Source organism: Mesoplodon bidens (assembly GCF_964165515.1).
Source record: "Mesoplodon bidens genome assembly, chromosome: X".
Taxonomy (NCBI): Eukaryota; Metazoa; Chordata; class Mammalia; order Artiodactyla; family Ziphiidae; genus Mesoplodon; species Mesoplodon bidens.
Genome location: NC_138163.1, coordinates 122,214,573 through 122,238,849, shown reverse-complemented (window position 1 = coordinate 122,238,849; position 24,277 = coordinate 122,214,573). Strand labels below are relative to the sequence as shown.

The window sequence follows — 24,277 nt, the reverse complement described above, 5'->3', positions numbered from 1 at the left end:
GAGAGTTGGCAACCCTTTTTTATGTCTTTGAAAGTCTGACCTGGAACACAGAAAAGGAAATTTGTTTTCTTTTTGAATATCTCTAAGGAAGATTGTCCTACAGTCTATCAGGCTGTTCTAACATCTAGCCTATAATTTATCATGGTAAGACATGACACATTACAATGTAGATTGATATAACTAGTTTGGAAAGCAATTTACAATATTTATCAACTAACCTCAAAAATGTTCATGGCCTTGTTAGTGCAAGTTCGTGTGCCCGACACACAGTGAGGCCAAACAAACTGAAACGTCAGAGCTTGGAGCAGAGAAGGGTTTGTTGCAGGGCCATACAAGGAGACAGGTGGCTCATGCCCTAAAATGCCCTGAGCTCCTCAAACAGTTTCAGCAAAGCATTTTTAAAAGCCAGGTGAGGGAATCCCCTGGTGGTCCAAAGGTTAGAACTCTGAGCTCTCACTGCTGAGGGCCTGGGTTTGATCCCTGGTCAGGGAACTAAGATCCCACAAGCCGCACTGCGCAGCCAAATAAAGAAAAAAAGCTGGGGGGGGGGGGGGGCGCGTCATAGGTTACGCGATCAGATCGTGCACAGTCCTCTGACTGGCTGATGGTGAGGGAACAGGTGGTGTCACAGGGATTCACATGATCAGTCCTTAGGCTCCAGGAGGCCTGGGCCTATGTGCTCATGGTCATCAAGTAGTTAATGTCTTGCATTTGGTGGGGGGTTTTCACATCTGCAAAACAACTCAGGAAATTTGCATCAACTACTATTATCTAGGTACTTCAGAGAGGAGCTAAAGCAGAGGATATGGGGGAAAGCCTGTGGGAAGGCCCCATAGGGTCCTGCTCGGTTATAGCCTTTCAGGCAATAATTCCTTTTCTGGGAATATATCCTAAGTACACACTAGGCTTTCTACAAAGAGACGTTCCTAAAAATGTGATTTACCCCAGTGAATAAATGGAAACTACCTAATTGCCCAACAACCAAAATAGTGGACTGGATAGATTAAATTGATTAATGACTCAGCGTTATATTCCCATAAAGCTATTAAAAATTGTTTTACAGAACACATGTGATAACGTTGGGAGATATTTTCATTAAAAAAGAGAACAGGTACAGCAACATGGATGGACCTAGAGGTTGTCATACTGAGTGAATTAAGTCAGGCACAGAAAGACAAATATCATATAATATTGCTTATATGTGGAATCTTAAAAGAAAAGGGTACAAATGAACTTATTTACAAAACAGAAGTAGAGTCATGGATGTAGAAAACAAACTTATGGTTACCACGGGATGAGCGGGGGAGTGATAAATTGGAAGGCTGGGATTGACATATACACACTACTATATATAAAATATATAACTAATAAGAACCTGCTGAATAGCACAAGGAACTCTTTTCAATACACTGTAATGACCCATATGGGAAAAGAATCTAAAAAAGAGTGGATATATGTGTATGTATAACTGATTCACTTTTGCTGTACCCCTGAAACTAACACAACATTGTAAATCAACTATACTCCAATAAAAATTTAAAAACAAACAAACAAAAAACCAAAGCTGTTAAAAAAAAGAGAGAGAGAGAACAGGATATGAAACTTTGTTCATTGCATGACTGACTATAATAGCATAAGAAAAGAAATTAAGCAAAATCCTATAAAATGGTATAATCAAAGCTGCTTACCCATGGTTAGGACTCCATGCTTCCACTGCAGGGGGCATGGGTTCGATCCCTGGTCGGGGAAATAAGATTTTGCAATCTGCGTGGCACAGCCAAAAAAAAAAAAAAAACAGCTGCTTGCCCAGAAATTCCACTTCTAAGAGATGATCCTAGGGAAATGATTGGCTATAATGAAATTAATCACCATGCAAAAAAAGTAGAAACAACTTCAATTTTTTTTAGTAAAAAATTGGAAACAACTCAAATGTCCAACAACCCAAACATAAAGGATTAGTGAAGTCAACTATGGTATAAATATACAATAGAAAAATGAGCAGCCAATAAAATGATGTAGAAACATGTCTATTGACTTGACAACATGTTCACAACATATTAAGTGAAAAAAACGCAGGTTAAAAAAAGTGCATACCTTAAAACATCCCTTAAAAGAATAGGAAGAGATAAAAATGTTTATGTGTATGAATATAAGTCTGTAAGGATCGTCTCCCCAAAGAAGCTTGGTTATCTTTGAGTGGTGGGATTAGAGGGTGATTTTTTGAAAATTTTGCTTATATGTATTTTTCATATTCCTATAGTAAATCTGTAATCACAGTGGTTGTACTTCTGGCACCTGCTACTGGAGTCTGTGGCCGACTTGATCTTGTTAGATACAGGCATTGAAGAAAGTGCACAGATGTGTCAGGTGGAGACCAGAAATCACAAGAGAATAGGACATGCTCTTCGTGAAATCAAAAAGCAGCAATGCATTTGGTTTTTGTTTTGTTTTGTTTTTTTAATTTTTGAATTTATTTTATTAAATTTTTATACAGCAAGTTCTTATTAGTTACCCATTTTATACATATTAGTGTATATATGTCAATCCCAATCTCCCAATTCATCACACCACCACCAATGCATTTGTTAATTGTGTATGACAGAAAGGGGATAGAAGAGCATGCAATACATACATAGGTGGCAGCCTTTCAAATTTACTCAAGATTACTCAACTAGGTTAAAAATGCAGCTTAGGGCTTCCCTGGTGGCGCAGTGGTTGAGAGTCCGCCTGCCGATGCAGGGGACACGGGTTCGTGCCCCGGTCCGGGAAGATCCCACATGCTGCAGAGCGGCTGGGCCCGTGAGCCATGGCCGCTGAGCCTGCGCGTCCGGAGCCTGTGCTCCGCCACGGGAGAGGCCATAGCAGTGAGAGGCCCGCGTACCGGAAAAAAAAAAATGTAGCTTATTTCTCTAAGTCTGCTCTGATTTACCCGACAAGCTCCCTTCCTATAGGTAGAAGAAGCAGGGAGGGAGGAATAAGATCAAGTCCAATTTGTTAACCTCAATTCAATCCCATAATTTATAATGCCTTTGTAGGTAAACAGTCTCTACTTGGATGACCCAGTTAAGTGCTCAACCGGTAAGAGTTCCGCTCCTCCCTCTGCTCCTCTCATAGAAGGCATCCGGGTGTGTGAGGGAGGGATGTGGTTTCCTTGACCTCAAAATAGCAAAGGGCAGATGTTAATCCTGCCAAAGAAAAGTAGGATCCAGACCCCGCGCCTCTTCCTGTCCTCTGCTTGCCCAGCAACCCAGCTAACATACCTCCTGCCCTAGTACTTCAACCTGGAACAAGGAGATCAGGACAATTGTTCCCTGTGATCTCCCTCCCAGGCTCCTCTCCCCCCTTGTTTTTCCCCTACAAGTGAGTCCAGAAGGATTGGGGGGATGCTTTTCCCCTCTCTTCTTTACAGCCTGGGGTGGGGGGGGCCTTCCTTCTATTCTGCACACACAGCCTATGCATTAAAAAGGAAGCTTTGTTATTTAGAAATCCCTTTCTTCAAAAAACCTGGGTTTTATGTACATTGTCTTACTAAAAAGAGGTCAAGAAAATCAGCTTTGAAATTCAAAGCTGATGAATGGCCTCTCTGTTCTGGGCAGCACCTGTCTGTCCTTTCTTTCCTGGGACAATAAGCTTGATGACTCTGTCAGAAGGCTACTAAGGAATAGGATTTAAAGGGGGGAATCAAAATGCATTGGTTTAATTCTTATAAAATGTGTTCCCTAGAGAGGTGAGATTAGATGAACTAAAGTGATGAGATTCATTTTCTTGGATGTCTTGTGAAATCCATCTCTTATCTTCATAGAGACAAAGTGTAATTTAAAAAAATTTTTTTAAGGTATTTAAAAAACGTAAACAAAACTCTGATGAAAATATGGCGTGAATACTTGTCACAGGTTTTAGACATTAATGGGGGAGCCAGCAGGATGGTAAATCTGGTACAAAAGAGAATTCAGGAGAGAGATTTATATGTTCAAAAAGGAAAAGAATGCTGAAATAAGTTTGCTAAATTAGAAGCAAAACAGGGCAATGAAACCATAATCTTTGGGGCTATCACTTCTGCACAGAAATCTTTTGCATCTCTACTGGACAAAAGTCTACAAGTTAACTGTCTGAGCCTTAATCAAGCCACAGGGCATTCCCATGGATAACTGAATCCTTGGGTGGGCCTGTTAGATAAAGGCCCTTAAATAAAGCTTCAGTCCCACATTGAAAGGACAAGCAGTCATCTTTTTGCCTTGTTTCCAAATGTTAGGTAATTTTTTCTTAACATAGTCAAACACTACATACATCCCATCCACCTTAACAGACACGAACCCAGTCTGGTGACAGCTGCTGGAACAAAGAGCCATGAATGAATTTATAAAGAGCCTACAGAAATAAAAGGTAGACATTTAAAGCAAGTCTGGGTTTCTGCTTTAGAGACACAAATGAATAGGTATCTTTAAAAACATAGAATTGTGATGTTGCTCCAAACTTACAGTTTTACAAATATTTTATTACTCACATATTACCCTTTCTGTTTTTAGATTCATATCTAGATAGATTTAATTAGGCCTAAATGATTCCATTAAAAGCAGATTAATCTGGTTAAATGAAACCATAAGGGCATGTGATAATTTTCAGTCATCTTGCATTATGTAGGTCACCACAGCCCATGAAATGTATGCTAGTCTATTAGGTTACTGAAGTGACAAACATTATTTCATGGATAAGGCATATTCAGAGTTGGCTTAACTTTAAGGAATTTAGCCCAGTTCACATTTAACCCACTCTCCAACTGATAGTAGTTTCCAAAACAGTTCTGATTTTTAAAAAGCTCATAACAGCTCATTTGTAATACCATCCTCCTTATTCAGATGGTTTTTGAGGTATCCTCTTGGTTAAAGAGAAATAAAAGAAAACGAATATTATAAAAGAACAAAGCCTGCTCTGAGTAGCAGTTTCCCCATGGAATTTCATTTTCTGAGAGTAAGATCATCTGATTAAAAAGCTCAAATTCTCTGAAACTTTCTATTGAAGTCTATGGCATGTAACATGAGCACATTTCCATAGTAAGGTTATTCAGTTGTGGAAAATACAAGAACTCACATAAACATTTTCCTTTAAAAGTTGAAGAAATCTAAGACACCGCATGTTGGTGCAGAAATGAGAAATCTAAAGGTGTTGCTCACTGACTGTTTGGCTGTGTTTTTTTATTTTTGTTTGTTTGTTTTCCTGCAAGAAAGCAAAAACAAGCATTTGGGAAAGCATTGTAACCCAGAAGTATGACCAAAACTAAGAAATTTAAGTAACTGTCACAGAAACATGGGAACATAGATTCTGCTGGCTAACCCAAACAGATAATCAATCATGTTCCTGACAGTGTGGAATGCAGATTAGCCTGCTATTTGCAGAGACTTTAGCATTCAGGCTGAGAGCTTTCTTGAATACTGGAGCCTGGAGTGGTTTGAGAAATTCTAAGTCAGTGATTCCAAAATCTACAGATTTCTTGGACCAGTAAACTTTCAAAATAATATTGAAAGCTAACATGGTGTTAACTTCTTATTTTGCCAAATAATAATACTGGGGGAAAAAACTTACTATTTATCATTGCCATCATTTCATAAAAGATGGGGCTTCACAGACTTTTTTTTTTTTCACAGACTATTTTTTTGAGGCTAGTTCTTAATTGGATTTACCAGTGGATTTGGGGTCAAGATATCTTTAGGTAAATTCTTTCTCATACCTTTCATTAGTGACTTAAGAGTCACATTGAAGTACCTGTCATCCATGAATGATCAAAATGAATCCTACTCAAAATGATCAAAATGAGACAGGTGAATGTGACAGGATTAGACTTTAGCTCCAGATAGGGGCTGGGTTCTTGAGAATTTTTCTTTAGGATCCTCTTGTCTTAAGGCGGATTTTTTCAAAAGGAGATTTGAACATTGACCAAATTCTGACTGAGACATGTATTCAGCTTTCTTCTGCCTTACCTGCCATTCATTCATTCATTAATTTAAGAAATGGGAAATTTTATTCGAGCCAAATTTGTTTGAGGATTATAACCTAGGAAGAGCATCTCAGAAAGCTCTGAGAACTGTTCTCCCTAACTGACCTTTAAACAAGAATCAAATCAATTCATTGAATGCCTATTACTAAGAGTGCTGGGCTAAGCTCTGGGGCAAAATTTCTTAAACTTACGTCTTCATAATTATAGTCTGAGAACCTATCAAAAGAGCAGATATCTAGGTTTTAGTGTCATAGGTTCTGAATGACGTCAGAGATGGCAGCGTTGGAATCTCAGTTTTTAACAAACGTAATGTAATTCTGATGCACATAGTCCATGGACCCCCATCTTGAGAAACATTGTTCTAGGAGCTGTAGAGAAGCAACACATCCAGTTTCAGTAATGGCACACTAGCTAATTCAGATCAACCTTCTTGCTGAACATAATTTATTAAACATATTTTTTTAAACATCAGAAAGCTAAGAAAATACTGATAAATTACTGGGATGAGATCCAGAAGAGAATAGAAATTCAGAGGGATGAGGCTGCCTAATTTTAAACTTCTTTCCCTCAGGGTCATGAACTGATTTTGAAGAGACAATTGAGAGGGTGAGCTGTCTTTGTAACAATCTCATGGGACTAGGGGGACAAAAGTTGGATCAGGACCTGCCAAGGTGGAGATCTGGTAAAACGTTCCCCATCATACACACACACCCCTAGAAGTAAGGGTGAATTGGAAGTGGCTTGCTTAAAGAATCTCAAATCTTGAATTAAGGCAAACTGGAAAAAGCAAATGAACATCCTCTCTAGAGGAAGATACATCAACCTGGGTATCAAATTATTTCTACAACTAATTTGTACACAATCAAAGATAACTAAGCCTTAATAGGAGACAGAAAACCATGAGCAAGAACCGCTAGGAAAAATAAACAACAAAACAGACACAAAGGGATTCCACTGGGTAAATCGAAATGAACATTGACTATGTGGAACAATTATTATAATGTCCTGTGCGGATAGATAGATGGATAGATATTTAAAATGCATGACAATAATACCATAAGGGTTTGGGAGGGGGTTAAGTGGAGGTAAATGTTCTAAATTTCTTACATTTAGAGGAGAGGAAAGATACCAATTAACATTAGATAAATAAAGGTACATGCTGCAATTCTAGGATAATTACCAAAAGAATAGAAGAAGAGTACATGATTTCTAAACTAAAAGAGATTTTTTTAAATGAATGATAAAAATGATTAATCCAAAAGAAGGCAAGGGAAAAATGAAAAAGGAACACAGAGCAGATGGGAAAAAAGACGTATGTAATAAGACAGTAGATTTAAACAAAAATATATCAGTAATTACATTGAATATAAGTGAACTCAACTTTCTTTTTTTTTTTTACATATATCTATTCATTTTCAGATTCCTTTCCCATATCGGTTATTACAGAGTATTGAGTAGAGTTCCCTGTGCTATACAGCAGGTCCTTGTTGATTATGTATCTTATGTATAGTAATGTGTATATGTTAATCCCAACCCCCTAATTTATCCCTCCCCCCACCTTTCCCCCTTGTTAGTCATAATTTTGTTTTCTAAGTTTGTGAGTCTGATTCTGTTTTGTAAATAAGTTCATTTGTATCACTTTTTTAGATTCCACATATAAGTGATATCATATGATATTTGTCTTTGATTTATTCAATTTTCCAGTGAAAAAACAAAGATTGTGAGATGGAAAACAAACAAACAAAACCCAACTATCTGTTGTTTAAAGAGATACATTTAAAACATAAGAGTGGGACTTCCCTGGTAGTCCAGTGGTTAAGAATCCGCCTTCCAATGCAGGGGATGCAGGTTCGATCCCTGGTTGGGGAACTAAGAGAGCCTCTACTAGAGAGCCCATGCACTGCAACTACTGAGCCTGCACGCTCTGGAGCCTGCGCACCACAAGGAAGAGCCCGCTATGCTGCAACGAAGATCCCACGTGCTGCAACTAAGACCTGACACAGCCAAATAAATAAATAAATACATGAGAATTTTAAAAGATAGAAAGAAAAGAAATGACATTTACCCCACAATTGTTAACTAAAAGAAAGCTGATATAGCTATATTAATCTCTCTACATCCCATTTCAGGTATGATCATGGAGAATAGTGGACAAAGACAAAGACAAAGTCCAGAGAGGGCCAGGTACAGAGCATTCCTCCCAGAGAGCAGATCCAAGTCCCGACACGAGAACTTCCTTCACTCGGGAGGAGGGAATCTGCACTTCTTGTCCAACATGGTTCATTTTTGCTATGCACCAGTGACTGCTAAGTGCTTTCCTTTCTTCTCTTTTCCAAATGGGAGTTTTCACTGTAGATATCCTGTTTCTGCTTCACATTACATACTGAAAGTTGAGTAGTGGTGGGGGAGTAACGTTCTGTTATTATACAGATTGCTGGAGCTAGACTTGATGGAGAGGATTACCCATTACCCAGAGATATTAGACTTTATTTTGTACTCAGTAAATGGATCGTACTGTAGATTATCTCCCGAGGGGAGGGATGAATGTAGTTTAGTCTTGGAAATAAGGGTGTTCATGGATATTTAGACAGCCAGGGGTTTAGAAGTGTCACAGTTTGCTAATTGTTCCCGGTGTCCATTTTCCCTTTCTGCACTTCAGTAAAGGAGCCTCTCTGAGTGTGAGCTTACCACACAACTGCCCAGCAAGATGCTACATTTCCAATCTCCCTCAAAGGTAGGTGTGGTCGTGTGACCAAGTTTGGGCCAAAGGAATATGAGCAGAAGCAATGTGTATTACCTCCATAAAGATGAAGCTGCTTGCCATGAATTTTTTTCCCCACCAATTAGGAAATGGTGATGATTGGAACAATCGCTTCAGTGCTAAGAGGGATGCTGAGAGTGGCAGAGCTGCCCACCAGCTTAGGTTCCTGTATGTCATGGAACAGAGCTGCCCTGCAGGCCCTGGACTGTTATATAAGAAAGAAACTCCTATCATATATAAGCTATTGCACTTTGAGGTTCCTTTGCTACAGCAACTTTGCCTGTACTCTAACTAATAGAGAGATGTGTTATAGAGTAAGAAAGGTGAATTGGAAAGGTAGGAGTGAGGAGGAAGCAATTGTTTTAAGCCTTAATAGCAAGCTCAGGGGTCAGGATTGGAGGGGCTTGGAAAGGTCTTTCTCCCTGCAGAAAGACCAGGCAGATAGATGGTGGTGCTGCTGGTGGTGATGGGGAAGCTGAAAAAAGGGCTTCAGCTACCTCATGTGATGTTTATAATTCTATATCTCCAGGTGTACCTTTCCCAAGAATTCCATGCCCATGCTTCCAAGGGCTGGCCAGAATTTCTCTCTGGAGGTCAAACAGCCTCCTCAAACTCAACATTTCAAAGCTAAGCTTTCTTCCCCAGAGAGCCTTTTCTTCCTCTTGTGTTTCCTATTCTAGTTAAGAACTGCACCTTTTGTGGGGGAGGAACAAAGTGGGAGATTGGGAATGACATACACACACTACTATATATAAAATAGATAACTAATAAGGACCTATTGTATAGCACAGGGAACTCTACTCAATACTCTGTAATGGCCTATATGGGAAAAGAATCTTAAAAAGAGTGAATATATGTATATGTATAACAGATTCACTTTGCTGTACACCTGAAACTAACACAACATTTTAAATCAACTATACTCCAATAAAAATTTTAAAAAAATACCTCCTGTGATAAACCATAATGGAAAAGAATATGAAAAAGAATGTACATATATGTATAACTGAATCACTTTGCCGTACAGCAGAAATTAACACAAACTTGTAAATCAACTGTACTTAAATGAAATAAATTTAAAAAAAAAAAGAACTGCACCTTTCAACATCACCCTTCACATGGTTGTCCTCACTAGAAACTAGGGTTACCCTTGATTCTTTCGTCACCACACCCAGTTTCTCATAAAGATCTGCTACTTCCTTCTTTGCGTTCGTTTCTCTGTGCCAGTGCCGTGTTTCGGGTCTCCATGAACTCTTACCTCAAATGTTGCAGTATCCTCCTTTCTAACTGATCGCTGTGATTTCAGTTTCTCCCATGCTTCACATTCTTCTCAGGGCTGTTTTCCAAAACGCATACCTGGCCATGTCACTTCACCTAATGTTTATATACTTTCTTCCCATTTCTTATAAGGCAAGGAGCCCAGACTCAGTACAAATCTGGTCTCCTTTGAACTCCTATCAAGCCCCTCAGTGTGCTCTGTGCCCTGAGCACACTGGGCATTAGCAATATCCTCTCTGCCTGGAATGTCCTAGTCCTCTCTTCACAGACTCCTACTCAGCCTTTGAAGCCCAGCTTAAATATGACTTATTAGAAAATTTTCCCAGAATTCTCTAGCTTAGTTGCTTAGTTATTCCCACCTCAATACTTGATAAGTGAATGAACTAATTAAAGATAGAATACTAATAACTAAATCCCAAAGAACATACCCAGCAGAAAGGCAGAAAATTTCAGAAGTATAGAATTTTACTAATTCTATACATATAGTAAAGGGAACTTATAGATTTTATTTTTTTAATTAATTTTTATTGGAGTATACTTGATTTACAATGTTGTGTTAGTTTCTGATGTACAGCAAAGTGAATCAGTTATACGTATACATATATCCACTCTTTTTTTAGATTCTTTTCCCATATGGGTCATTACAGTGTATTGAGAAGAACTCCCTGTGCTACACAGTAGGTTCTTATTAGTTATCTATTTTATATATAGTAGTGTGTATATGTCAGTTCCAATCTCCTAATTCATCCCTCCACCTCTCCCCGCCCCCTGCTGGGAACTTATAGATTTTAAAGCTCATCTAAATGTGTTTATAGATGAGGTTCAGAGAAGTTAAATGACTTTCCCAGGATCAGATAGCAGAAGTGGGAGTAAGACGTGTGTTTTCTGGTTCAGTTTCTGGTGCTGTTTTCCTACATTTTGCCGTGAAAATCCTAGAGAATAATTTTAATATAAGGGTTTGTCTGGAAGGTTAAGTTTAAAAGTTTCAGCCTGCAGATGTTTCGGCCTGAGGTTGTACTTCAGGTCATATATGGAATGATCAAAATATCACTGTAACCTTGTCACAGAGATGATTATCTAAGTGGTGAGTCACTTTCCAAGAGGAACAGGTAGAGATTTTGGGTATGTACCAATGTGCACGTTGAAAGCCAGAGAGCATTCAGTCCAGGGGCTCTACATGTTTTTTTGACCCAGGGGCCCTTTCAATCTGCCTTCTCAGAATAATGTTTCTGAATGCATAAAACTTCATACATAGGAATACAAAGGAAGCCAACTACATTGAAAATGTGATTATCAAAGTATTAAATATTATAAATGTGTGATAGATGTACTTCTTTATTTAATCTATTAAATAACAAGATCTAGCAGCAGTCTAATAACTACCCATGATTTTGAAGTGGCAATGAGTGTAAATGATATTTCAAGGCATCTGTGACAACTGTCATGTGATAGGAAAACATTTGTGATTTCCATTGGTGACAAGTCACAGGTCCTTCTAACACAAATGTGCTTTGATACTTATATTTGCCGTTGAAGGAAACATTTAACTTTTGTTAGAGATCACTGAAAGTGAAGAGGAAATTTTTTTTCTTTGAAGTTCACTGATCTACTAAACCCCAGGTTGAGAATGCCTAGGTTAATACACTCTCTTCATTTTAAAGGTGAGGAATCTTTTATGTGAAATATGTAAGATGAGTTCAAATAAAATTAATTAAAAAAGAAAACATTGATGGAGTCTATGCAGTTGGCCTCTCTCTACTCAGCACATATCCCTCAGGGAGCTTGGGCTTTTAAAAGCAGACTTGGAAAAGGGAGCTTGCTTTTAAACCATCTCTGCCTTCTGCTCGGTGTTCCTGGGATCTTAGTTCCCGGATCAGGGCCCTCAGCAGTGAAAGTGCAGAGTCCTAACCACTGGACCGCCAGGGAATTCCCTAATTTGACTTTTAAAATAATATGCATTCTGGAGTAAGGCTCTAAAATATTTTTTTTCCCATAGTAGGCGCTCACTGTTTATTTATTTATTTATTTATTTATTTATTATTTTTTTGTGTCTGTGGCATGCGGGCCTCTCACTGTTGTGGCCTCTCCCGTTGCGGAGCACAGGCTCTGGACACGCAGGCTCAGCGGCCATGGCTCACGGGCCCAGCTGCTCCGCGGCATGTGGGATCTTCCCAGCCCGGGGCACGAACCCGTGTCCCCTGCATCGGCAGGCGGACTCTCAACCACTGCGCCACCAGGGAAGCCCCCTAAAATATTTTTAAACCTAATAATTAACTAAATATGGCAAAATTTTTACTGAATTCATTCAACTAGCTTTCTCTAGTTGCGGTGAGCAGGGGCTACTCTTTGTTGCGGTACACGGGTTTCTCATTGCGGTGGCTTCTCTTGTTGCAGAGCACGGGCTTTAGGCGCGCAGGCTTCAGTAGTTGTGGCTCATGGGCTCTAGAGCGCAGGCTCAGTAGTTGTGGCTCACGGGCTTAGTTGCTCTGCGGCATGTGGGATCTTCCCGGACCAGGGATTGAACCTGTGTCCCCTGCACTGGCAGGCAGATCCTTAACCACTGCACCACCAGGGAAGCCCTAGTATCTACTTCTTGAGCATATAATTTTTTAATTCTTGTGCCAGTCCACTCATGTGTTATACTGTCTCTTTTAATTACATCTCTGAAATTTTGGGTATTTGAACAATAATAGCAATAACAGTAAAATAATAATAATAATACAAAAAAAAAGAAGTATTCAAAATGCCTGGTAAAGAACAGAATGCCCAGCCTTGAATTGAACAAATATCATCCAGAGATCCTGAGCAGCTGAATCTTTTGAACGTTTTTGAGCACAACCCATGGTAAGAAACAAATTTTTTTTTTCATTGGAATTCATCACAAGCGTGCATGCATACACATATGCGCAATTCAAACATAGGTTTCCCCAGACAGACTTCTCTTAATAAGTGATTGGGCCCACTGGTATTTCTTGTTCTATGCCATTCTATTCCATTCAAAGAAATGCTGGCCAGTGATCTGCTATTTGTGGCTAAGGATTGAGTTGAAACCCATAGTTTGATAAACATTGGACTGGATGAACTCCAAGGACTCTCAAATTCTGAGATTCTATGATGTGCATGTGGATCATATAAATAAGTATAGTATTAGAGGGGGCAGATGTTTTCAAGAAATGCTCTTCTTTTATTTTTATAAAATACTCTTTATTTTGGAAAATTTCGAAACTACAGAAAAGTTGAAAGAATAGTACAATAAATGCTCTGTACCATTCACCAAGATTGGCAATTATTTTACCACATTTGTTTCTCTGTCCAAACACAAACACACACACACATATTTAAGTTTACTCTTTTTTAAATTGAATTATAGTTGATTTATAATATTGTGTTAATCTCAGGTGCACAGCACAGTGATTTGGGTTTGTTTTTTTTTTCAGATTATATCCCATTATAGGTTATTACAAGATATTGGATATAATTCCCTGTACTATACAGTAGATCCTTGTTGCTTATCTATTTTATGTATAGCAGTATGTATCTGTTAATCCCATCCTCCTAATTTGTCCCTCCCCCCTAAGTTTATTCTTCTTACTTTTGCTGAACCATTTGAAAATAAGTTGCAGACATTCTGATACCATATCCTGAAACATAGTACTTTAGCCTATACCTCTTGAGAATAAGGATATTCTCCTCCAAAGTCACAATATTATCACATCCAAGAAAGTTAACATTAATGCAACAATGTTATCTAGTGTACAGTCCACATTCACATTTCCCCAACTATCCCCCAGCTGTCACTTTTACAGCTATTTTTCTCCCAGGATCCAATCGAAGATCATGCAATGACTCTTCCATATGAGACCCTAAGAAAGAACTGCTCAGCTGAGCCCAGTCAACTTACAACAAGAGATAATAACGTATTTAAAAATTATTTACTGACATAATATCAGATTTACAGAAAAGTTGCAGGAATAGTACAATGAGTTCCCAGCTATTGAGCCCCCAAATGCTTTACTATATTTGCTTTATTCTTCTCTCAATTTCTGTCTATCTGTCATCTATCACTATCTGTATTTTTCTCCCTAGTTGTTTTCTGAACTATATAAGAGTAAGTAGCTGTATGATGCTCCTTTACCCTTAAATATATCAGTATTTCCTAAAAATAAATTATCTTATGTAATCATATAGAATTATAGAAAAGTTAATTAACATTGATACAATACTATAGCCTGATCTATATACCTGATTAAGGTTTAACCAATTATCTCAATGATTTTTTAAAATAAATTTATTTATTTTATTTATTTATTTTTGGCTGTTTTGGGTCTTTGTTGCAGCACGCAGGCTTTCTCTGGTTGCTGCGAGTGGGGGCTATTCTTCATTGTGGTGCACGGGCTTCTCATCGCGGTGGCTTCTCTTCTTACGGAGCACAGGTTCTAGGCACACGGGCTTCAGTAGTTGTGGCACTCGGGCTCAGTGGTTGTGGCTCGCGGGCTCTAGAGCACAGGCTCAGTAGTTGCGCACGGGCTTAGTTGCTCCGTGGCATGTGGGATCTTCCCGAACCAGGGCTCGAACCAGTGTCCCTTGCATTGGCAGGCGGATTCTTAACCACTGAGCCACCAGGGAAGCCCTCAATGACTTGTTTTTATAGCAAAAAAACAAAACAAACCCAGAAAATTCCAAGATAACATGCTGTTTTCAGTTATCATGTCTGTTTAGTCTCCTTTAATCTGGAAGATTTCCTGAGTCTTCTCTTTATTTCGTAACACTGACATTTTTTAAAGAGTGCAGGTCAGTTATTTTGTAGATTGTCCCTCACTTGCAGTTTGTCTGCTGTTGCTCATGATTAGATTCAGATCATGCATTTGGGGCAAGAATCCCGCAGAAGTGATTCTGAGTTCTTCTCAGGGCATCCTACCAAGAGGCACTTCCTGTCAGACCTGTTACTGAGAATGTTAATTTTGATTGTTGGGTTAAGCTAGCATCTGCCAGTAACTATAAAGTTACTGCTTTCCTCTTTGTAGTTAACAAATTTCTTCTGGAGAGATGCTTTGAGACTGTAACTATCCTGTTACTACTTCAAATTTCACCTACTGGTTTTAGCACACCTTGATGATTCTTGTCTGAATCGACTATTATTACGATAGTGGCCAAATGGTGATTTTTATATTGATATTTCCATCATTCCTTCTACATTTATTATTTGGCTTTCTACTGTAAGAAAAATCTTTCTCTTCTTATTTATTTACTTGTTTGTTTGTTCATTCAGTTAAGTGTGGACTCATGGATTCTTACTTTATTCAATAAATTATAACCCTTAATGTTATTATTTACTTTTATGCTCAAATTTTTCCAGAGTTAGCCAGAAGGAGTTCTTCAAGCTGGCTTCTGTGACCTTTTAACATGCCCCCATCATTTCTTGAGCTCTCCTTTATTTTTTAGCACAAGATGATCTAGGTTCAGTTTGTATTTTCCTTGCTCCAGTCATTTCCCCAAGGATCCCTGGTTCCTTTTAGTGGAGAATGTTATTAGGGAACTATGATCTGTGTCCTGGATATGTTCATTGTTCCTGGGGTGTCATTACTTCTAGACCCTCTCAGACAGAGCTGGGAAATAGATGTATATATGTAGTGAATACATATACATAGTCACACATATCTATATCCATTTCCATATCAAGCTATCTATGTATCTATCTATGTACCTATCTATCTATCTATCTGACTGATACCTCTAGTTCCATTCCAACACAGCCGTGTTCAATCTACTCCTTCCTCTTTCCATAATTGTGACTACCTTCTCCAAAACAGGAAAACCTGGATCCCATTATACAGAATATATTTACTTATTGGCCTAATCCTAGAATGCATAGAAAGTAGTTTCAGAATTGTGAACTTTTGCCTATCCAAAAAAAAGCTTTCTTACTAGAGAGTTCAATATTTGTTTAGAGTTCTTTTTCTCTTTAGCCTGAGGGCATGTGGTGCAAATTTTGTGCATCAAAGTTACTTGGATTAATACTCCCTCCGCAATGTTATTATGTTATTTATTTGAAAAAAGCCGTAGTTCATTTGTTTCTGTTTGTATTCAATTTTTATATAAATTTATTTAATTTATTTTTGGCTGCATTGGGTCTTCGTTGCTGTGTGCCGGCTTTCTCTAGTTGCAGCGAGCCGGGGCTACTCTTCGTTGTGGTGCGCGAGCTTCTCATTGCGGTGGCTTCTCTTGTTGCGGAGCACGGGCTCTAGGCATGCAGGCTTCAGTAGTTGTGGCTCATGGGCTTAGTTGCTCAGCGGCACGTGGGATTTTCCCGGACCAGGGCTTGAAGCCGTGTCCCCTGCATTGGTAGGCGGATTCTTAACCACTGTGCAACCAGGGAGGTCCCCTGTATTCAATTTTAAGGTCTCCTTCAATTGTTATTTTAAGCAACTAACTTCTGAGGTAGTTTATCAGACAGCAATGGATAGCCCAGACACCATGGCATTATATCACAAGGCACATGATGTCAGTTTGTCCCATTAACAGTGATGAAAAGTTGTATCATTTGGCTAAAGTCTTGCCTACCAGATTGTTTCATTAATAAGTAATCTGTGGGGTGTCTGTCTCATCTTCTTTCTTTTTTTTTTTTTTTCGGTACGCAGGCCTCTCACTGTTGTGGCCTCTCCCATTGCGGAGCACAGGCTCTGGACGCGCAGGCTCAGTGGCCATGGCTCATGGGCCCAGCCGCTCCGCGGTATGTGGGATCTTCCCGGACTGGGGCACGAACCCGCGTCCCCTGCATCGGCAGGCGGACTCTCAACCACTGCGCCACCAGGGAGGCTCTCATCTTCTTTCTTTAGTAACTGTTGCTACATGGATTTAAGACCACCGTAACAATAGCAGTCAAGGGACCCTACTTCAGAGTTACATTTTTCTCTGTGGAAATACCTGCCTTAATGCCATTGGAATACAGACAGAAGGTGAGCTCCAGTGACTGATTACCCAGTGAGTGGGCTCCACAGCTGGCATAAAAAGGTGGAAATCCAGTTGTGATGAAAACATTCAATTCTATTTGTAGTTCAACAGAGTCTGTGCTTAAAACAGAATGCTACAAACTGTGTGTAGGTTTGCCAACTGGTGATTCTGATCCCAAATCATGAGATTTGGAGAAAGAAAAAAAGCAAAGAGCAGTCTTTTTATTTTAAGCTTTTCAAATGGAGTTAGGATCGGGTGTCTGCTGAGAAAGAAGTCTATTAAGGACACTGCTTCTCTCTTTGACAGCAATGCAATTGTTTCCTAGTTAGGATGAACATTCCACTATATAAAACTAGTCAGGTCTATGTTGCCTTCTTGGTTCCATATCTCTTAATTTCTGCTTTTAAATATACTATTTAATCATATTCAAGCAATTAAGTCATGGTCCTCTTATATTCCAAACTTACAGACGTTCATGGCTATATTCCTCATGCCTAGGTTAGCAAATAGGGCCTGAGTGTGTACACACATGAATAGATGAATACATGAGGATTCCCATTCTTTCATTCATTCCTCACAGATTTATATCATACCCACTCTCCTGTTATGTGCCACGAATTCTCCTAGGCATTGAGCCACTGAGGTTAATAAACCACAGCCCCTGCTTCAAGGGCTCACAGGCTAGATGGAAAGAGAGAAACATAAACAACGAATTATAAATCCTGGGGGGAGAGGCAGGCACTGATATAAATGTGCACTGGGTTTGTTGTTGTTGTTGTATTTATAAGGCATTGTCAAATTATTCACAATTTAGGCACATCAAAATAGTATTCAGAGGGAAGGGCAAAAAAAGCACAGCATCTCAGCAGCCGAAAGAACCTAGCATAGTTATAGAAAAGACAGGTAGAGAACTGTACAGTCTCAGTGTCATCACTATCATCATCATTTTTTAAAAGTAGTACTTGAATTAGCTGACAAGTACCTAGGATTACCAGTGTTGCTAAACTGGGGTGAAAAAAGGCCTCCTGCAGTTAACCTGAGTTAAAATTATAAAATACTTTAATGAGATTTTTGTTAGTATAAACTGTAGTTTTAACAAGGAAGACAGTCAAAGAAAGAAAAATATTTAATTATTATTATTATTATTATTATTTTGGCCACACCACGTGGCATGTGAGATCTTAGTTCCCCACCAGGGATCCAACCGCACCCCCTGCAGTGGAAGTGCGCAGTCTTAACCACTGGACTGCCAGGGAAGTCCAAGAAAAATATTTTAAAATCATGTACAATTCCACCCATAGGTAAACATCTTTGTTTATATCCTTTCTATTTTTCTAGAACATATATACTTAAAAATATATGAAAATAGGTCTGATCTGTGTTTTCTTTTGTGACCTACTTTTTTCTCATTTAACAATACTTTGTGATTATCTTTCTACATCATCAAATATTCTCCTAGGATATCAAATTAAAGGGTAGCACTATATGGAAAGAGAGAATGTTGAAATAAAATTACTGACTAAGCTACAAAGTTAGGTAGAAATGCAACCATTAGTGTTATCATTTTTACCGGGCAGAAATCATTTGCAATTCTACTGGACCAAAAATATATATAGTTCATTCCCAACTTATCCATCTCTTCTGCAAGTTAACATGTAAATATGTAACTTCATAGAGTCTGGACCCTAATCAATAGTAATTAATAAGTTAAAGTTACATTTCTCTAGAGCTACACTATCCAATAATGTAGCCACTAACCACACATGGCTACTGAGCACCTGACAGGCTAGTGTGATAGACTAAGGAACTGAAGTTTTAGTTTTTTAAAATTTTACTCAATTTTAATTTAAATGTGAAACTGAAGCAGTGTAAAATATTTTTCCATTAAATTCAACTTTATTGTTTCCATAGGACTACATTTCACTTTAACTGTTTCATCTCATGGATATTGCTGTACTGTATTTCAAGAGTTGTCTCCAGTATTACACGTAAACTCATCATCTCTCTAGTAAGTGTCAATGGGTAGAATCAATTCAAATTATTATTTTTTTTTTCTTTTTGCGGTATGCGGGCCTCTCACTGTCGTGGCCTCTCCCGTTGCGGAGCACAGGCTCCGGACGCGCAGGCCCAGCGGCCATGGCTCACGGGCCCAGCCGCTCCGCGGCATATGGGATCCTCCCAGACCGGGGCACGAACCCGTATCCCCTGCATCCGCAGGCGGACTCTCAACCACTGCGCCACCAGGGAGGCCCCAAATTATTTTTATATGCATTAACGTAACACTGAAATGTGTTTATCTGAACATTTTATGCAATCAGCACCATTTACAGTGATACCTTTGTGAATCATAATTGGTAACTAAATTGAAATACTTCTTATGCTTTAAATGATAATATAATTAAGCTATTTTTTAATAAAAAATAAGTATGGACTAATTTTTAAATTTAAAACAAAGGCATAGGGCTTCGCTGGTGGCGCAGTGGTTGAGAGTCCCCGCGTACTGCAAACCAAAACAAAACAAAACAAAGGCATACTACTGAGGCAGAATTGAGTGGAGATGTGGATATTAGCACTATATCAGAAGAGGAAAAAAAACCAGAGAGATTGGAAGAAAGCATGTTGTAAATTTCATGTAATTTGCAAAATTTAAAAGCTGTTGTGTAAAAATTGTTTAAAGATAGTAAAGTGGATAATATTAAGGGACATTTTCAGTAAGTACAGAGTGAGTTTAACAGTCCAAAAAAAGAAGTCAATATAATTAGTTGCCAGCATTCAAAATGAATGTCCAGTGAAAATTGCTTAAAAAAATGATAACAGCCTCTGAACTTGTAACTTCTTTTTTTTTTTTAATGTTGGCCATCTTTATAATGAGTTGCATTCTTGCACATAATAGAAAACTGTTTTAGATGGTGATAGTAAAAGAAATTATTTCTGTTATGGAAATTCTGTTTTAAAAATATAAAGGAAAGACTAAAAATGATATTTTAGAAAACAAAAAGATCTTCAGTTAAACTGCAAAATAACTGCATGTAGATTACAAGACCTTTCTAACAGTAACCAAGATTAATTGATTTAAAAATTGGAAAAATTGCAAGTACTTTTCTTTAGTTTTAGATGATTCATGTGATACAAGACACTGTCTAATTAATACTTTTGGTATGTTTTGTCTCAAAGTACTGCCATATTTGCAAAAAAAAAAGAAAAAGCCAATTCATAGCCTAAAAAACTATGGCATAGATATTTTTGAATCTTCTATATCTGTCAAAGAAGAAATTCAGTTAGATATGAAAAAATATATCATAACGGATGGCGCTCCAGCTGTTAGGTCAAAATTCTGGATCTGTTGGAATTTTAAAAACAAGAGACTGATGTTTTTCTGGTGACTTCATATCACTGTATGATACACACTGAAAATATTTGTTCCCAGTTCTCTGAAACAGACTCTATGAAAAGCGTCATGGATACAGTTGTTAAAACTGTTCAGCATATACATGCAAATGCTATGACTCATCACCAGTTTATGGAAATGTTGAAAGAAGTAGAAAATAAATTTAATGATCTTGTATTCATTGCCAATGCTCCTTGGTTGAGCCACAAAGAGTTTTACTGTGCTGTTAACTCCAATTCAAGATTTTCTTGAAACAAAAGTAATGCTTGGGCTTCCCTGGTGATGCAGCGGTTGAGAGTCCGCCTGCCGATGCAGGGGACACGGGTTTGTGCCCCGGTCCAGGAAGATCCCACATGCCGTGGAGCGGCTGGGCCCGTGAGCCATGGCCGCTGAGCCTGCGCGTCCGGAGCCTGTGCTCCGCAACGGGAGAGGCCACCACAGTGAGAGGCCCGCGTATCGCAAAAAAAAACCAAAAAACAAAACAAAACAAAAAAGTAGTGCTTGCCAAATATTCACTAATTAAAAAAAAAAGGCAATGTGTCTTACATGTTTTCTCACGGATTTCACACTGCATGTGAACAAGATAAATTTGAAAGTCCAAGGAGAAGCTTGTGATTTAGCTAGACAGGTATAAGAATTGATGTTAGAATTGAAATTTTTCAATGATTCAAAGCAATAATAGTGATTTTATACATCTTTCTATCATAAATCAATGTGTAGAAGATTTTAATTTTAATAGTATTATGTAAATTGACTGTAAATACTGGAAGAAAAATTTGAAGTATGCCTCATTTACTTTTTTTTTTGCCTCATTTACGTTGATAAATGTAGAATTGCTTCTCAAATCTCACACTACCCCTTTGGATTTAATGTTAAAAATATTAAGTTGACACAAATAAGTGCATTTGCTTAACTTGGACATATGTGGTTTTGAAATTGACATGCTTTAACTTTAAGGTCAAATCAATTCTTCGAAAAAATAAACTAGTTTTATCAGTGTGGATGCAAATATTAAAGGAAAATGATTTTTGTACTCTTTTTTCTTACATATTGAAAGGATAATATTTTAGATATACTGAGTAAGATAATATGCATTATTAACATCAATTTCTCTAGTTTCTTTTTAACTTCTTTTTTTAATTTGGCTACTAGAAAATTTAAAACTGCATATGTGGCTCCATTGGACAGCATTGCTTTGCATCAGGTAACTTAGTTGTACTTATTTAACATTCCCCAGTACAACACAGAATAGTCTTTTTATTATTTGATAAGTAATCTTATTCCCAAATTTTGGATAATTTTTCTTAATATTATTGACTCATGAAAGACCATGATATGTCTGAGACTTGTAGTAACTCAGCAGGTTTTGAGCCTGTGTCTTTGGAAGAATAATAGCAGTTGAGTCAGAAAAGGAAGTCTAAGGCCAAGCTATGAGAAGTCTTTAAGCATTTGATGTTTATTCTGCAGGCAATTGACAGCCATTGAAGAGTTTTAGCAAGGGTTTTTTTTTTCATCATTAGATTTGTATTCTGGAAAGGTAACTATTGAAGCCTGTGGGACATGAATCGCAGGAAGCCAGTTATTACTATACAGAATAGAAAGAATAAAGACCCAAGTTTAGGTAATTGGAAATAAGGGGGGTGGGGGAAAAGATGAGATGGATTTAAGAAAGATTTGGAGATTGGTGGGGTGTGGGAAATGCAGGTAAAGAGTCCAGAATGAGTCGGAAGTTTTTGATGTGGTCAGCTCAGTGAACGGCGATGGCACAGACCATCACTATTTACTAACATGTAAATATCTCAAGATTGAGATTACTTGAGAAAGATCAAGCTGGGGAGGAAGGTCAAGTGTTCAGTTTGGTCATTTGACTTTGACTCCCTAGGGGGTGAACATAACCAATAGACAGGTCCAAAGCTCAGGGGAAAAGGTGGGAGCTAGGAATGGAGATTTAGGAATCTTCTGCATATAGGTGGCTAGAATTGTAGGAGTAGATAAGATCACCTGGATGAAGAAGTTCTCTACCTTGGCTGCACCTTATGATCACTTGGAGGGATTGAAAAACCCCAATGCCCAGGCCATCCTACCAACAAATCAAATCAGGGGTGGGACCCAGGCATGATGATTTTTAAAATTTCCCAGGTGATTCTGTTCCCAGTGAAAGGTTCTTGTCTCATCACAGAAAGAATTCAGAAACGAGACAGGGAGGTCAGTAAAATAAGTAAAGTGAGGATTTATTTAAGCGACTGTATGCTCCAGAGATGAGAGCGGGCAGTTTCAGGTGAATAGCTGCCCTGAGTTTCTTTGGCAAGCTGGTTATGTGGAGTGTACAAATGAAGGGGCAGAATATTCATTGGGGAGGGAGGGGTTGGAGGTCGTATTCTCTGATTTTCACACCACCACCACCTTCCCAAGGGGAGGAAGGATTTTGTCCTTATTTAGCTTTCATTGGAAGTGTCATGGCTTCGGTGCATGATGGGTACTTCTTATCTGCAAGGCTAATTTTATTGTAATGAGAGCATAATGAGCAAAAGGTTACATCCAGATACTGGAGATTCCCGCCTTTTCCCGCCTTTTTTTGTCTGCCTTCAGAACAATTATCACCCCAAAATGTGTGGTTTCCTGTCAGTCTGGAGGTCCTGCTTTTCTTTGTCTGCCCATGGGCCACCGGCTGTTTACAAGATGCGTGGTTTCCTGCCATCTGTCCATGCCCTCCTTTTTCTGCTCATATCTAGCTACCTGCCTGCTGTAACAATTCTAATATGCAGCCAGGTTTGAGAACCACTGGTACAGGGTAAGAAAAAAAGACATGCCAATGATAGAATCCTGCAGAAACTCAACATTTAGAGAGACAACAGAGAGCAGGGCAAAGAAGCAGTGGGGGGCTTCCCTGGTGGCGCAGTGGTTGAGAGTCCGCCTGCCAATGCAGGGGACACGGGTTCGTGCCCCGGTCTGGGAAGATCCCACATGCCGCAGAGCGGCTGGGCCCGTGAGCCATGGCCGCTGAGCCTGCGCGTCCAGAGCCTGTGCTCCGCAATGGGAGAGGCCACAACAGTGAGAGGCCTGTGTACTGCAAAAAAAAAAAAAAAAAAGAAGCAGTGGGAACCCAAAGATAGTGATGTCATGGAAGCCACAGGAAAAGGAGGTTTCAACAATATGAAATAAGTTCAAAGAATAAAAGAACCGAGAAAAGGTGAAAAAAGTGCCAAATAAGGTGAAAGCCCAATCATGTTGGGGGAAACACACACACACATACACACGTGTGTGTGTGTGTGTACACACACATACCAGTCAGCACCAACATGAGGTTTTTCCCATTATCCTGAACAACAAGTGGGAAGGACCAGAAGAGGCAAAAGGCTGGATTGATCCAGGGTTGGGAGTTTGCAGGGACAAAGGACAGGGGCTTGAGAGGTTGAGGATGTGATGATTAACCCTGGGGAGAGAATGGAAACGAGGTGAGTGATAATGTGAAGGGAGATAAGGTGGTTTGGGACTGAAGGTCTTGATATGATCAAGGAACGGGCACAGCATACATATTCTGAGCGGCCTATGGCCTTTACATGAAACTGCTTCCTCCTCCCGCCCTGCCCCAAGTATCCAGAAGTACTGGAGTTGAGGAGATTAAGGAGCTGAGACAGGGCCTTGGCTGAATCTTCCACAGAGAAGCAGAAACTACACCCAGAATGAGGCAGGCATTGAATTGAGGTCACACAGGTGTCAAAGTTGTCACTGGGGCTTCCCTAGTGGCGCAGTGGTTAAGAAACCTCCTGCCAATGCACGGGACACGGGTTCGAGCCCTGGCCCGGGAAGATCCCACATGCCGCAGAGCAACTAAGCCCGTGACACAACTACTGAGCCTGCGCTCTAGAGCCCATGCTCCGCAACAAGAGAAGCCACTGCAGTGAGA

General features: G+C 39.1%; 1 protein-coding gene across 1 annotated transcript in view; it reads left to right on the top strand.

Annotated features, from left to right (window-relative positions):
• LOC308608946 (transcription elongation factor, mitochondrial-like) overlaps positions 1 to 21,571 on the top strand; it is a 30,791-nt gene extending 9,220 nt beyond the window's left edge. The window contains 3 exon segments of the mRNA XM_081222317.1: positions 8,652 to 8,726; positions 18,894 to 18,990; positions 21,523 to 21,571. The gene's annotated coding sequence lies outside the window, so the exon portion shown is untranslated.
• The last annotated feature ends 2,706 nt before the right edge of the window (positions 21,572 to 24,277 follow it).